The following is a 16,924-nucleotide window of genomic DNA, read 5'->3' on the forward strand; positions in this document are numbered from 1 at the left end:
CCCACCGTGATCAGAAAAGCTCTGCAGTAATTTCCATTCCTTTATGTGCCTTAGGTTTTATGCCTGGATATCTTACATTTCATACTAAACTTATGCGTGGTCAGAATAGGACATTCGGTGTATCTTCAAAAATTTCTTAATATCCAGGTGGCATCTGGAGCTTATTCTTTGAATTTATTTCACTGTGGGTGTCATTATGACTCAATGGCTTCTGTTCATGCTCCTGCAATATGCAACCCTTCCTGCTCAAAAATTCAATGCCTGATTTTCATGGCTGTGTTACTGGATGTATTGAGTTCCTTCCTGTTAATATTGTCCGTCTACTAATTGTTTTACACCTGCTGCAGTTCTGAGAGATATAGCACTCTGGAATCAACTGTAAATGAACTCTGACCATTAATGACAATCTATTGTCTATAGATCTATATAGGGAATCTATATAGAATATATATAGGGATCCTATATAAATGTATTAATGGAGTCAGTCAAGATGTCTCCAACCAAAAACCTAATAATTTAAAATTCCACACCTCTGAAACAATTAGTATGATAAACCTATAAACCTTCTCTTTCATTTCCACCCATTCCAGAAACTCTTGCTTAAAGAGATTTCATGAAAAAATTTAAGGCCAATGAAGTATATAATTTTTTTCTGATCATTAATTTTTTAATGATGGCTCCTTGAATTTTTTATTTTTTTTTATTTTTTTTTTAGGCATTAACCTTGGGGTAGTTGTCTCATACTTAGAAAATACCCTTCTGTAATGTTCATTTCATGGCAGACACCTCATTATTCTTCACCTTCTAGGATCTTCAGAAAGCTTCCAAAGACTGAAATAAGAATGGATTTTCCAGATGTCAGACTCAGCAGTGAATGTGCAGGTAAGAAAGGAGTTTCTCTTTTGATTTTTTAGGGACATGAGAATTGATCTGCAAGGGGAAATCACTTCTCAGTGTTCTCTATGGGAAGAAATAGTATTCTTTTCTGAAACCATGAGCAGTAGATGTACAACATTTAAGCTGGTGAATAATAACAAGCTGTGAGATACATTAAACTCTGAAGTGATGCTTTGGTGATGGCTTTAACACATGCATTATAGCAATCACTGGCAAAATGATGACTCGATGAAGTAAGTCACAGCACAGTGTAGGTGGTCTTCTCTCCCAGGTGGAGGAGGACATCCTAAAAGACCTTGATTTAATTCTTGTCTCTGTCACAGTCCTTTTATGTGGTCATAAGCAGGACATTTTATCTGGCAGTTACTCATTTTTTTTCTTCTGTCCATTCATTTTCCATTGCACTTGCACTATGAACTGTATAAAAAAGAAATGCCTTACTCTGTATTGCACAAAGAAGAAGAAATTCTAAGAAAAATCATGTAACACAACCCAATTTTATTGGATTTAAGAGGCTGACTCAATTCAATGAGTAGCATGATGAACTCTGAAGGGCATGTACTTCACGACACTGAGTGTGGTCTGAAATCTTATGCAAAGACAGATTGAAATCCTGATATTTTAATGAAGCTTTAGGTATGAGGAATAATACACTGTCATATTAAATGACAGTAGTGAGTTATTTCACCAATTTGCAAGTTCCCATAACACTGTAAACAAAAATTAAAAAGCCCTACCCTTGGAAGATTTTGAAAAAGAATCAAATCAAACAGAAAATCTTTGTATTTGAGAATAGCCTAAATAGAAGAGTTGCAATATTATCACAATAATTTCAAAGCAAAGGAAAAAGCTAGGAAGCCAAGTATTTCATAATGAATGCAGCATATAGCTTTTAAACAGGGCTAACATATGGACCACTAATGTGAATGTGAATGCAAATTAGATACTTTTGACTGCTTGAAATAAAGTCAGCAGAATCCAAGCTTCAAAAAGCAAATTGTGTGGATTTAACTACCTGAGTGCCACAGAAAGAATACCATTCCTACAATATTTCCATATGAAACAAGGTAATGAAGCTAATTAAGCTAATTCTAAGGCAAGATGCCCTAGATAACTTGAAGATGAATTGTATGTTTTCTCTGTCTTTTCTTTTCTTTCTTTTTCTTTTTTTTTTTTCTTTTTCTTTTTTCTTTTGGCTTACCTGAGTTTCTCAGCCTTGGTTTTATTTAACCTTTTGAGTCTGCTATCTGCTAATTTTGTCACCCGTAACTACAGGTGTTCTGCAAGGTAGCTGTCATTCTTAGTGGTGATGCAGCTTGCTACAAATATGTTGTTTTTGAGAAGAAACAGCACAACTGGTGCTGACTGGAGCAAGCAGTCATTGGAAACTCCTCAGCTCATAAACTATAAAGCAAATTTAGCAGATAGTGTGATAGGTCTTTTAATATATTCTGGCTCAGATAAATAAAGGTAGAAAACCAGAACTTGCCCTAAACCTTGGAAATTCTTGTGTAACATCTCAGCAGGACACACTCACATTTCACTCTGCACTTAACCTTGCTAGGCTGTGAAAATGGGAAAACTGTAGCAAAATATTTATTTTCTCCATGAGGCATTGCCCTTCATGCAAAAGCAGAAAGCTGCTCGTGGTGAGGACAAACAAGAGGGCTGCCTACTGCCCTGCATCTGGCATGGCTTGCCCCTGTGCAGCAGCTTTGTTGTGCCCTCACTGTGAGAGGTGGTTTGCAAGTAGCATGGCAGATGCTGTCAAGAGCTTTTGTGATGGGTGATCATGGAGCTATGTAGCCTGGAGGGGGAAGAGAGCAACCCCAGCTAGTGGGAGATCCACAGGTGAGACAGCTTCATGTCCTGCTTGCCAGTTCTGAGCCCGTTTTATGGCAAAATCTTAGTCTGTACCAGAAGAGTGTCAAGAGATGGCCTTGTTCACCATACCTCCCGATCCCATAACCTTCTTCTGTCAAGCTATCTCTCCATCATCCAGAGACACCAGCTAGGCTCCAAACTGCTGTTCCCCGCAGGGAAACCAGCCCTTAGCACCCCTCACAAATAGTTTTGCTTCACACCATCAGACACGTCAGCTCCCACCCCTGGTCTGACTGCACTAAACACAACCACATTCACACCCATTTACTGCAGCTGTTCTGGGTACTCCTCCAACATCCTCCTGCCACATCTGGACACCTTCTCAGTCCACTAGCATCCTGTTTTGTAGCATCCTTCTCATACTCAACCTGACACATGGATACACCAGCCCAAACCCTGACTACACCTGCCAGGTTTGGGGCAGTTGCCTGTTTCCTCATTGTCATAATTTGGGGAAGGGCATCATGATCCCAAGCTGAAGTTTAGGCGAAGAGAAAAATAACTAAATGAGCTCATTTACATGTTTGCCAATCACTTGCCAATTTGCAAATATGTGAATTAGCGCATTCTGAAATTTGCATAAATTCACACATGGAGCAGTGCAAGACTTGGCAGCGATGAAACAAAAAAGAAAATATATTAATGGCTGTGCAAAAAGGAAAGAAAACTGGTTCCAGAATATAAATGTCTTTATGACTACATAAAGAACAGGGAAATGGCTTTTGAACCTAAGATTGCTTGTCAGATTCAGCACTGGTAAAAACAGATGCAACTTTGTTAATAATAGCAGTACCCATTTAAATAAGGCCTGAAACTGGGCTTCATGATTCAGAACATTGGCTTGGGCTCCCTTCTTTCTTGGTGAGCCATAAGATATGGTTGGAAAGACTAGGAAGAAAAATACTTACCAAAATAAAAAGTGGTACGTGAGGTGTTGGCCAGTGTTAGTGAAGTTTTTGTTTGTTTGTTTGTTTGTTTTTAATTTATTTATTTTTGGGGGGTGTCTCTATTTCCTACACTGTGTTTCACACCAGCATTACTCACCCCTGTCTGTATGCTTGCACACTAGGAATGATTTTGATTGAAGCAAATAATGTTTCTAACTTATGGCTGTGTTAACATCTTAAGTTGAACCTGGAGAGCTTTCTGGACCACTGTTGTCGCATTCATGTTCATGCATGGGGCTTAGCTAGTGAGGCTGCAGAGCTCCGGCTGCAGCTTGACTATCAGCTTTCCTCTGGAGGGCAACCAGAGAGCCAGCAGGTGTGTGCCATTTGCAGCTAGAGCTCACTGCATCTGCTGATCTGTCTTATTTGTGGACGTTTCTTCTGTGTCTTCAGAAGTTTGTAGGCAGTTTTGCTGGATGGTAGCTCCTACCTCTCAACAGGGTGCTTACTCTAAAGCATGTGTTCACATAGGCTTCCTAGCCTGTTTCAGGGATGGATAGATAATGCATAATGCTACTTGATCATTTGTGCTTTCCCAAGTGTTGCTGTCTCAAGCTAGGTATCACAGCAGGCAAAATTGGGTGATAATGTCAGTGAATGCCCATGTCAATCTATACTACACGGTTTTTATTAACAGAGGTGTAACTGCTGTGGATAGACATGTCAAGGAGTGATTTATGACATATGTAAGCACTGCAAGGGACAGTATTTTATACTAACAGAATTGGGCTTTTGTCTGTATATTCTACTTTACCTGCAAATGTTGGAAAATCAGTGCTGAAGAAGCACCCTGCCAGTGGCAAAAATGAGAAGCCCTTTGCTGGTCCTAGGTCCTGTTATTGTAACAAAAGCTGCTTCATAAATGGGTCTGGCCTCTGTTGCTCATTGTCAGCACCAAAATCTTTTATGAACTGAAAATCAAAAGCATAAATCTGTGTACACTAACTAGTATTATCAGTGTTAGAGGTCACAGAAATCTCTTTCCTTGAAAATACCTTTTTATAACTGCTTTTTGACTAGAATGAAAATGATAAATTTGACTGCAGATTGTTGAACTTGTAAAATAAATTCAGACTTCTGTTATTACAAAAGTCTATTTTAGATTAAAATTGCATGTGTGTGTTTTCCTTTGGAAAACAAATTTTATTGAGGGGATTTTTTTTTTTCATGAAAAATTATAAGTACTTTTTATGGAAGCAGAAGTTTGAGTATTTTTTATTTTTTAGGTATTGATGTTCAATTTTAAAAATTCAACCAAAACTGAAATTCAACTTTTTTCTGAAGTGCCTTGCTACCATGGTCTTCAGGAGCCTTGCTAAAGCTTTTTGAATCATTAGATGCACGGTATTCACAGATCTGTTTTTCCTACATAAAAACAGTGGCAATAGATTGTCCCCTGGCTGACCCCGTTCAGTGAAAGCTATATAGGGGTATGTATCTGTAAAGGAGTAGTTATTAGAAAGAATAGGAGATTATATCATATTAGAAAAAAATATATGAGAATATATGGGGGGGGGGGGGGAGGAGTGGTATAAAAACTAGTGTTCTGTCACACTTCTCTGGAGTGCAATCCACGCAGTTCTCTGAAATATCTGGAGAGGCTTGTAGCCCTCAAAGTTTTCACCGTTCGTCCCTCCTTGATTTAAATGTCACACTCCATGCTGAATATGTTCAGATGCTACAGTCACTGAATACCTTATAGACTACAATAATTAATCTACTGACACTCCTATTAGCATGGATGACACAACTGGAAATCTGTCCAGGTAGAGACAATTATGTGGAGACCAAGAATCATAATCGTTTTGTCCCTGCAGTGGCACAGTACTTATTTGCCACTGTTCCTGTGTTTCTTCTTGTCAGAGTCAGCAAGAATTTCAGTTTCTCTCTTTTTATTTACTTTCAAGTTTTGATTAGATTAGAGAATTCCGTTGTTGCCTCCTTGCCTTAAAATCCAGGGAACCAGAGCTGAGCTGATTCATTTTGTAAAGATCATTTAATTGCCTTAATGAGTTTGCTTGATTTTTCAAATCTCCAGTGAAGTCATAGGCAGTAGTTGAAATGGTTTTATTTGCCTTAGAGAAAATATATCCACTTCGCACTAAACAAGTGGTTTACAGGTGTAAAGCCAAAGCATGCACAGCCTCAGCTATCCATAGCAATGATGAGGGCACTCCGGTACTGCCCTCAGCACCTGGTGATATGCACAAGGGGTGCAATGTCCTGCTAGTGCAGGAACACATTATGCAAATCTATTAATGCAATTATTCATTTTTGGGATGCTCAGCTCTGGACAATAGCCCTCATATAGGTTTTATTTTTTATCCTCTGAGAATGGATTTTCTGTTCTTCAGAAAGAAAGGGAAGATTATGGGCCCGGGAAGGATGGTGTGCAAAGTCTTGCCCTCCTCCAGTCTTCCCAGGTGCCCTGAAGCAGGTCATTTATCTTCTCTGAGCCTTTATTGTCTACCCACCCAGGGAAAATATAATACATGAAAATAAAGCCATTAGAGATTGTGGGGTGCTCATAAGATGTTATGATGGTCATGTGTATAAAAATACTGCAGAAATAACTTAAGTGCAACTGACTAAGGGCCATGTGCAGTCTCCATACCCTTCAAATAACTAAGTTAATTTTGGATAGTGATTTCTTGTCCAGTTTCTGAAACAAATAGATACCAGTGGGTATTTCTATAGTGGCAAACTTTAAGACTTCACAGTCTCTTTAGGCTTTCTGAATTAAAACAGAGGAAATTTGTTTTGCATTTAGGACTAGGCAGTATCCTATCTGCTAGTGATACACATAGCAGACATGGAGCTGCTGTGCAATCACTTAAAATACCGATCTATAGCAATTTTGGAAATCCCATATGTAATCTTATCTGTGAGACAAAATACAGTATCATTCTACTGAGACACAAGATTTCCCTACACGCGAATATTTCCCTAGCTGAATAGGGGGTTATTGGAAAACCAAGCAGGAAATCATCTCAATGGATCTAGATAAGCATCTTCCCAACAAACATTTGGGGGCAGTTACCAAGTACTGGTTTGTGCTCAGGTTCCCAGCTGAAGCCATTTTGCAAAAGATAAAAAGGGCATGAGTGATTAACTAGTGATTTGTTTCTGCAGCAGAAACAAAGGGTAAGGGCTGAGCAGTGTCTGAAGAGTCCCAAAGATGTGTGAGGCCATGTTAAGAGCACAGGAGACCAAAGGCAAAGGCTGGCCCAAAGCAGCACACCCTGGAGAGCACTTTTAGCGGGCTCCTATTCTTCACTGAGGGTGAATCTTCTGTGAGTCTAGTAACACAAATGTCATTAGTGTAATCTGGAGAGCAAAGGAGGAAAGGCAGTCAAGTGCTGCAATGTCTGCTATGCCTTTTTACCTGCCTCCCAACCTGCTAAGTAATTTGAGAGCAGAAAGCAGGAGCAGGTCACCTAATTTCTTTTCTCTGCTGTATTGGTTTGCTGCTCGCAGGATCACCAGTAGCTAGGACTGGTGCTTGGGTTTGCCAAAACCCCTTAGTGTAATGCTGCCTTCATACCAGATGTGCAATGCAGGATTGAAAGCAATTTCTCCTTCTCTCTTTTTTTATTCTGTTTCATCTTGTCCGAGAAATAAAAGGCTGCATTTCAAGCACAATAAACCACTTAAGCATTATTTACAATAGCTTTACATATTTAATAAAGGTATTTTACAAGGTTTTTGATGCTTTAGTTTGTCACAGTCAGAACATTTTGGATAACATTTTCTTTTTTATGTTTTAACATTGACCCTCCCTGTCTTGATCAGAATTAGAGAAAATAAAGGTAAGAAATAGAAAGAAAACAATCACATACAATCTTTTACGCTTCCCGAAAGGTCTGTAATCAGATTTGTTTCTGATGAAAGTTTGAGTCATTTCTTATTTAACAGCATTGTTTTCCCTCCTCTGAATTAATTTATCCTAGAGGCAGAATTGTCTTTGGATCTTTCTTGATTGCTTTTTAACCTGTTCATAGAACATACAGCACTCTGGTGATGTGCTTGTTTTTTGAACAGTTGCTTGTAGTTTAGAGGTCTACTGAGTTTAGCCTCTTTGGTCTCTGGAATAAATTAGTGTTCACACTCTGCTTGATCTCTGTGTGTCCAGGTTGGACAAAGTAATGACAACAGTCCTGACAGAAAAAGGCATTTATTTTGACATTTAAATTCCATGTACAACCATGCAGTGAAGTGCTGAACTGACATGAGGCACAGAGTAAGCTAATCAAACTGTCGGAAATGCATTTTATAACAAATATGAGTCTAGCATGATTCCTGCACAAAAATACTTGCCCGTGTGCTGCCCAGGAAGTGGATGGTACTTGGGCAACATCAGATGGACTGCATGCATGTGGACAATGTTTGTGGTAAACACAGCATGAACTGGATGTGTCATGGAAGTGACAGATCTAGTGTATTTCTACTGCAAGGTTTATTTGTACTTGCTCATTGATCCTTGCCAGGCACATACTAGGGCAAAATTTTTTATTTCACCAAACAGGAGAAGACAACTCTGAGGGACCCCAAAAACAGAGAAGCTTTATGCACATTCGTTTGTGAAGAATTTAACCACTTAAGGGTGACACTGGAGATTGCTTATTGAGTAAAAGCAACTTTTCCTTTTTTGGTGAAAGGAACAAAATCACCCTGTGGAGATAAGTGAAAAACGATAAGATGCTTTGCTTGTTCCATGCACCTAGAAGTGCATCATTGAAGCTTTAAAATTTAATTTAACATCTTTTTAGCTCAGATAGAACAAATGTCACACAAAAACTGACTGGCATCCTTACTGGAAACACAGGGTATAGCAGCCAGGAAGAATTTCTGCTAATCTTTTGTTAAATGGTGGCACTGCTAATGCTGGCATTGCTAAAAGAATTATGAAAACACTTAGTGGTAAGTGGTTAAGATGTTTTGACTCAACTACAGGCTTCTGGCAATAAACGTTATAACATCCATATACTGCAGAAGGCACAGGTCTAATATTAAACACACAACAGAAGCAAGTACTGTGGTCAGCTGAATCCACACATGAAGTAAATTAAGATCCTAAGGAGTAATTACCTGTCTTGTGATCTCTGAGGTGTATCTCCCCATCTCTGTGAATAGTGCCTTGCATGTAAAAATGTGTATTTTACAAATTGGGTTTTATAGCTTTTAAAAAATAAGCCCATTCGAAATACCTGTCAGTGTGGACCATACTTATAGGCACTAATGGTCTCAAAACCTCTCATAACTGTATCAGTTATCACTTTCCTTATCATCTACAACTGGCTAAGCTGATGTACTGTGTATGCCATCAGAGAGGACAGAGCAAGTTCAGGTAGGTTGCACACAGCTACAGAGTATAAATTAACCTGTGAGAAACTCCTGGCCTTCATGTTTGTCCACCAACATACTTCATGTTTTTGTTATCTAATTTTAGTTGCTAGCAATCTGTGAGCTTGCAACCAGCCTGATGTGTGCTGCCCTAAAAACACCATGTCGTGCAAGGACTCCACATTGATGCAGCGACACTGCAACACATGCCTTGTTTAGCACATCTGGGAGCCTTCTTCCCCAAACCTCCTCACAGAGAGAAGCCAAGCTGGGAGGACATGTGAGTCGTGTTCCGGCTGTGGATGAGCTCAGATGTGGCCAGGACCCTGACTGCAGTGCCAAAAGAGACATGGTGGCAACACGGGCTGTTCTAAGAACTCTGCAGCAGGATGGAGACAGTTAGCAAAGCACCTTCTTGAAAGCTGGACCTTGCAATGCAAGAAAAAAAAAAGAGAATTTTTCTGCAAGCTTGTGTTTGGAGGCATGACATTCATTCAAGGAAGAAGGCCACTACAGGTAAGCAGAAGGACAGTGTTGGCCAGTGTGGCAGCTGACTGTCACAGGCAGAGCTAGAAAAGCAGAATGGTCATTTCTAAAGTTTTCTCTCGTGAATTAGAAATACAGAGGAAAAAAATAAAGTAATTCTCCGACTAAATATTTTTTTTCCTGAAGAATAACATTCTCATATGTTTTTAGTGCTTAATATTCAGGTTTGTTATGCTGAATAAGTATGGGGCCGCTATGCTGGCTTTCCAAACTCTTTCTTTAAAAACAGGTGTTCCTCCTCTATCTGTATGAGCGTGTTAGGAGTGTGGTGCATCTCATCTCATGCCAGGTGTCTGAAGCAATTTTCTGTGCTTGAGCTAGGGAGCTTGGTTCCCTTTGTAGTCTGTCATGAGAAACAAGGCTTTGATTTGCCTGGCCTAGCTATGACCTCCATTTTATGCCTAGAAATGCTTTTTCCTCTCCACTGTCAAGGAAGCTAGTTCTGGGTTCAAGTTCAGCTGGAGATAGCCACACTGTTAATATTACATTTGGGTAAATGAATCCATTCTAGATGTCTACATATAATTTCTGAGTCTTGTGGGTGTAATCTTCCATTTGTTTTCATGTAGGCAGTACTGATGTTTTTATTTTTGTTATTGCACTCTTTCTCTTTTGAGCTCTACTGATAAGTAAACCCCAGTCTCCCACAACAAACTTGGCATTTCAGTGTGCTGTTATTCAAAAGGAAAGGTTTGTACTGATTTAGTTTATATACTAACAGTGTTTTACATGTGATAGTTGAAATATATTTACCATATTTCTAATTCTTAAAGAGCTGAAATTCTTTTTCATATTGGCAGAGCAGTGAAAACTATATTTTTTTTCCTTCTAATTCCACATATTTTTGAGATGAAAAGGTAAAGAGTTACAATTCTTAACTCTTTAAAGTTTTACACTTCCACTTTCAGCACAACCTGCAGCGAAGTGGTCAAGTCCTCTGCAGTCTGTGACAAGGGAACTTTTTAACAATACATTTGCTGGAACCAAGCAGGGTAGATGTGTGAATGTTGTTAAGTCAGAGGGAATGCACAGAAGATATTATGATGTGGTTTGCTTGCAAACATGGCATCACATTGGAGGAAGATGACCTCCCATTTGAGGTATCATCACTTTTTCTTTTCCTTGATTTTCTGTTCTCCCCAGGTGTTCAGAAACCATGAGTCAAGCCTCAGAATAACACCATGAAAAGGGAAAAAAAATACCTGACTTGGCATGCTTTTCATTTGTCCTTTCACAGTTGGCTTTTGCAAGCTTTTTTTTTTTTAATTTATTTATATATATATTTATGTTATGAGGACTGCTAACTCACTTTCTCTTCTTAACAAACACCTTTGATTCTTAAAGATTCACATAACTTCAGTAGTTGGAGCCCTAGGAAGAATATCATGGTATATTTGTTACAGTCATGACATATTCATGAGAGCTGGTAGCTGTGAAAGGGATCTGGAGCTGAAAGTGTAGGAGTGAGCCTCCTCTTTCTCTAGATACTTTGATCTAATTGGGCTATAGCCTCCTTCCCTGGGAGGACTTTCTTTGGGTCAGAGATGCAGTGTAGCCTCCTGGCCAGTCACCTCATTGCCCATGCATCCAGCTTTGGCTTGGTGGGAGGTTTTCCTGCAACGTCCTTACGCTCCTGTCCCCCTGCTCTGGTTTGAGAGGATCCATTTTCTTGACTTGTACAATCAGAAAGCCCAGGGCTTCCTCTGCAGTGGGAGCTCAAGCAGCCCAGGAAGACCAGAAACCTTGCTTCCATTTTGAAATGTATAGACATAAGGGGTGATCTCTGAACAGTGGTGGGACTTGTAATCATAATTTCTTGTGTGCCATGTTGACCATTTACATTTTGCAAAAAACTCTCCCTACAGAATTAATTTTCAGCATTAGGGAAATATGGGCGGCTTTTTATAGTTTGATAATAATTTATCAGCTTCTCTCCTGCAGTCCTTTGCTGGCTGGCTGCTCTAAAAGCACACAATCAACAAGAGAGCAGTGAACAGAAATATTTTCAAGAGCAGATGGGATGTACCTTCAAAAACGAGGATTGTCCCAGTGAAACTGGGACATCTGGCAACCCTAAAAAAACCCAAACTAGATGAAATAAAAATTATGAGATGGAGGAGCAGAAAAATATGTCTTTGCATTGATTAGCAGGCAAAGTAATTAATCTCCTTCAACTCCCCTTTCGGTCCTTGGTGTAAAACAAGGAGAAATAGGGATATTATTGCTTTGCCAAGCATTAATTCCTGTATAGTGATTGCCGAGCAAGAAGAATTTTGCAACCTTGCCTCCCTCTTTCCTGATGCCCCAAATACCTCAGAAACAATCTTCATATCATTTATAAATAAAACCTTTTTTTGATATCTTTGTCAATGAGCCTAATTCAGAGTTTTCCTATTGTCTTTAAGGTGCCTTGGATCAAACTCAAGCTCATTTTGCTGAGCTTGTTATTGTACAAGACATCAGCCTGTCCACAGTCCAGCTTGGAACTGACTTTCTACCCTGGGACTGTTTTATAACAAATTGACATATATTGGCCTTCTCAAAACACCAGACAGATGAAGCAGCCTCATCTCCACAGTTTCACATGCGTCATCTGGTCCCATGGTAGTTTTGAGGTGGAAAGTTCACTAAAATGCCGAGTGTGAGAGGCATCGACAATTGATCTGTCAGTTTGAGAAATTCATGTATCTTGCTAGAAAAATGTTCTAGAACTCCAAATGAAGTATAAAATTATTTCATTTGAGTTGTAATGATTTCTGCACATTTAAAAGATGACATGCTTATAGCATTTGTGCAGTATCTAATGCAGTGGGATCCTGGCCCCATTTTGGGGTGGGGCCCAAAAATCATGTGAAGTTACAGATGATAAACGCTGTGGGAATATTAAACAATACTGTTTTTTTTTTTTTTTTTACCATGTTTCTTCAGCAGACAGTACAATATGTCCATAGTGGACACTCCTAGTTTCAGTAAAGAATTAAATAGTAGAGAGGTGTTTGGCCAGCAAGTGCAAGTGTTTTTAATGGCAGTGTGACAACGTAGAGGGAGATGTTATTCTAAGCACCCTGGCACCTATCAAATGTCAAGGGAACCCAAATGATCAAAACTCCATGACATCCAGCACAAGTGTGTTTCGCACTATTACTGTATGAAGGTTAGTTAATAACAGCTCTCCTCTCACAAACTTCTGCTTGTTATCTGAATCATTGTGTTACTCACAGCATTCATTTTGGATGATTGCATATTTTAATCAAAGTTCCCTTTCTTCCTATTTTTAATTTATTGCAGTACAACAGTTTAATGCCTTCTCATGTTCATGTCATATCTGTACCTTACAGACATTTCTTAATTTTCAACTTTTTTTTTTGTAATTCCCAATTTATAAAGGTTTTTTTTTTTTTTTCTAAAGCTAAAGATCTAAATTGTGCTCCCCTTCCTAATATTCAAATGTTAGTATGTATTAGTTCACAGTTTGATATCAGCATGAATGACATACATGCATGTGTCCTAGCGCACATGGGGGATATGTTAGAAATGCCCCTCAGTTCCAGGCGTGCCATTTAGGCAGCACACACAAGGATAGTATTCAGCCTTCTGGGAAAGGAGCCACAGATGATGCTGGTACACATGAGGAAGAAAGGGGGAAAACAGATGGCTCACATTTACCCACTGCGTTTTTACAGAGACTTATAAGATATATTATTGTTGCATTGGCAATTTTTTTCCCAGACAAATACAATTTCTCAGAAAAAATATTCAGGCCATCAGGGTTGCTTAAACTGACCAATCCCATATGCACAAAAAATGTGAAAGCTGGGATTTTGTTGATATTTCACAGCACAGACTGAATTTGTTTGATCAAGTTAAGATCCATTTCTTAAGCTTTTTATATTCTTTATACTGCATCCCAGATTACTTGTTTTGATGAGGAATATCTGGGGCATTGGGACCATTATTTAAGATGTTCCCTTAGATAAAAGGACAGCTTTTTGAGAGTTCTTTTAGTTCATTCTAGGGTGAAAATGACCTCTGGTGGTGGAAATTTGCACATCTGTTCAATTAATCAAGTATTATCCATGTCTTTTCATAAATATTTGTGTCCAAATGATGTTGCCCTGAGTTCTCAATGTATTAGCAGCACTCTTCTAAGAGGAACTGGGACTTCAGAGATGCTGTATGTGAGAAGATTGCCAGCTGTCTTCAGTACAAAAAAGATACAGACCCAGTCAATATTAGAAATGATATCACAAACGCTTAATTACTAAAGGAAATATATATATATACATATATATATTCCTGTACAATGTATTTTAACTGTGACACCCACCCCTGTAGCATTGTCTCCTTAAAAATAATGGATGCTCTCATAGCAAGGATAAAAATGGATCAAATAAGTGATAGCAGAATCATTTTACAGAAGATGGATTTTGAAGGAAGAGCATCATTCTGCACTTACTAGTAGAGTCTGTCTTTCTGATCTTTCTATAGGATCCAAAAAGTTCATGGTCTGAGTCATGTTTATAAAATGTCATTTTCTATCTGCTTGGGAATATAAACAGGACTTAGTGAATGATAATAAACAACCAACTTTGCTTTGACAGTGGCATTATTTCATGTTCAAGCATGAAGAAATAGAAAATGATGGCCAAATAGATTTCCTGGATTATGCTAGTTTTGAAATGGCCCTTAAAGTCACAGGTACCATTTTCTAGTCACAAGTGTACTATCCTGGGTGCTGGTGTTGGCTGAGTTTTGTTATTGATAAAGGTCTGAAAATACTCAAGGAAAAAAAGGTGTTTTTTGTTGTTGTTGTTGTTTGTTTGTTTTCCCAACACTTTTTCTAGTTGCGGAGCAATGTTCCACATTGGAACACTGTAGCAGAGTGGGAAAATAGGATGTGAAAACACTGGAGTGTCTTTCTAAATGTGCTTGTTTAAAGGCAATTAAAAAAAAAAAAAAAACCTCACATAAAAAATATACTCCAGCTAGTGAAAGCTTCATTCTCATAAGAATCTCAGTTTCAACATATTTTTCACTGGGGAAAAAAAGTTCTTCAGAAATTTTCCAACCAGCTGTCTCCAGGGAGCATGTAGTCAGTCACAGGATGGGGCAGGGCCCCAGCCATTTAAATGCCGTTTCCCAAAAAATTTCCCAAATTGTCTTTAGCACTCTGACTTAGAGTCTCGCATGTGACAGAAAGGGGACAAAAAATAAATGGCAAGAGCCCAGAATGAGCTTCTTGTGTCATAAGTTTCAGGAGAACAACTATTAGTTGTTTCCCCATCCAGATTTGTTCTTTGTCTAACTGTGTTCCTGGCTAAGTCCACAGAGAATACTTGAAAAATATATTTTCAGTACTTTTCTATAATTTTGTACACTTCCTGTACATTCCCATAGATACAGAGACACATGCAAACCTCTCCTTATTAATGACTGTTCCATTGATTTTTTTTCCTCTGGTATTCTAGGAATAGCTCTGAGAGAAATTGTTTCACTTTGGTGTCACAGGTCATCAGCCAAACTCTTATTTTTTATTTGTACAGAAGCCTTCTGTGGTTTTAAATCTCTGACGAAGAAGCTGAGCTATTTGATATTTTTACAAGAGATCAGGAAGAAAAATTAAAAAGGTCATTGCAAAAAAGTTGACAGAAAATCTACAGCTGAAAGGGTGAGTCCAGCATCAAGATAATACTTCAGCCTGGGCTTAATTTCATGTGCAAGGCTGTCTTTATCAGCATAACAGTTCATGCTGTGCTTCATTCTGAGCACATGCTTTTCTGCTTCAGAGGCTAGAGTCTGAAATCAGTGGGGTAGCATTGATGTGAAGAAGGAAATTTGGCTATTACTGTGTTTGCACAAAACCACTCCTTCTACTGAAAATGTAAGCTCAGATTTGTTCGTGCAATCCCACATCCTTTGTAACAGTAGAGACTGAATGCCTCTGGTAATGAATGAGCAAGCATTTAAGAACAGCTTTTGGAATAGTCCTCTCTTCTGCTCATATGGAGCTAATGCAACAGGTATGTGCCATTTGTCCTGGACAGAGTGCCACAACCAAGTACATCTACTCTCAAGCGACAGCCAAGGCTTTCTTCATAAAACACGAAAGAAGACATGGAGAGAAGGATGTGAATGTGCTGTGGTTTCCCACAGAAAACAGAAATTTGCCTACAAACCTGAGAAGCAGTTTACCACTACCTGGCAAACATCCTGATCCCACTGTTTATCAGAATCTTTTACTGCTTCTTACTGAGACAAAGCCATGTCTTTTGACAACCTAGATGATTCTGTGACAGGACATGACTGTCCTCAAAGTAATCTGAGATGAAGAGGAGTGGGGAAGGGAAATGAATTAGACATAAAGCTGATTAGAACTTCTTTTTTTTTTTTTTGATGTTTTCCTCATCAAAAATGTTGGTCTGCCAAAACAAGAATGTTTTATAGAAATAGTTCATCTTGATCAACTCTTGACCTGAAATTCTTTAAGACAGACTTTCTTTTGGACTTGTACAGAATGTCCCATTATAGCATTTTCATCACAATGTTTTTGTCTTTTCCACTCCAAAACATCTTTTTACATAGAAATGGAGTTTATTAAAATACATATTTTCAAATCTAAGTGATAACATTCAAAATTAGTTGTTTTGGTATTATTTAAATAGAAATATTTAATGGGTTTGAAAGAGTTTGTAAAACTTTAGTTGGCATTTTTGGAGCAGGGAAGGGGAAAGTTTTAAATAAAAATGGTGGAAAGATCAGAAATCTAAGAAAGAAAATGAAGGATTTTGTATATAGGGAAAGTTTGGTGTTTAGAGAGAAAACTGAGAACGCCATTTGACTCAATGGGGTACATACTGGAGAGTGAGATGTTGTCTTTAAACCCCACTTTCTGAGCCCTGATGAAAATCATCACAGAAGAATTTTTTTTATGTTCACTAAATTATGCTCAAGGTAATGATAAATTACTTCATCTTGTCTGTGGCAAAAATATTAGGGTACAGTGTCTGACTTGGTTAAAGAGCACTGGAGAAAAAAAAATGGTGTGTTGCTGTTGGTCTTTTAAGCTTATTTTTTTCTCCATTTTTTATCTTTACTACAACAGTCCACTGAATGCCCTGAAAATAAAGGAAGACAGGTGCAGACAAATTGCTAATCCAGGCTGGTGATATTTTTGCTCTTAAAGAGGCTGGGATTTCAATCGAGAAAATTGTAACATAATAAGCTTGTGAGGATGAGTTTGCTTCAATTTTTGCACTGAATAGATTATACTATAGCCTCCAAGCTGCAAGGGTGGATGTGTTATGTGA

The sequence above is a fragment of the Anser brachyrhynchus genome (assembly GCF_964034855.1).
Source record: "Anser brachyrhynchus genome assembly, chromosome: 2".
NCBI classification, from domain to species: Eukaryota; Metazoa; Chordata; class Aves; order Anseriformes; family Anatidae; genus Anser; species Anser brachyrhynchus.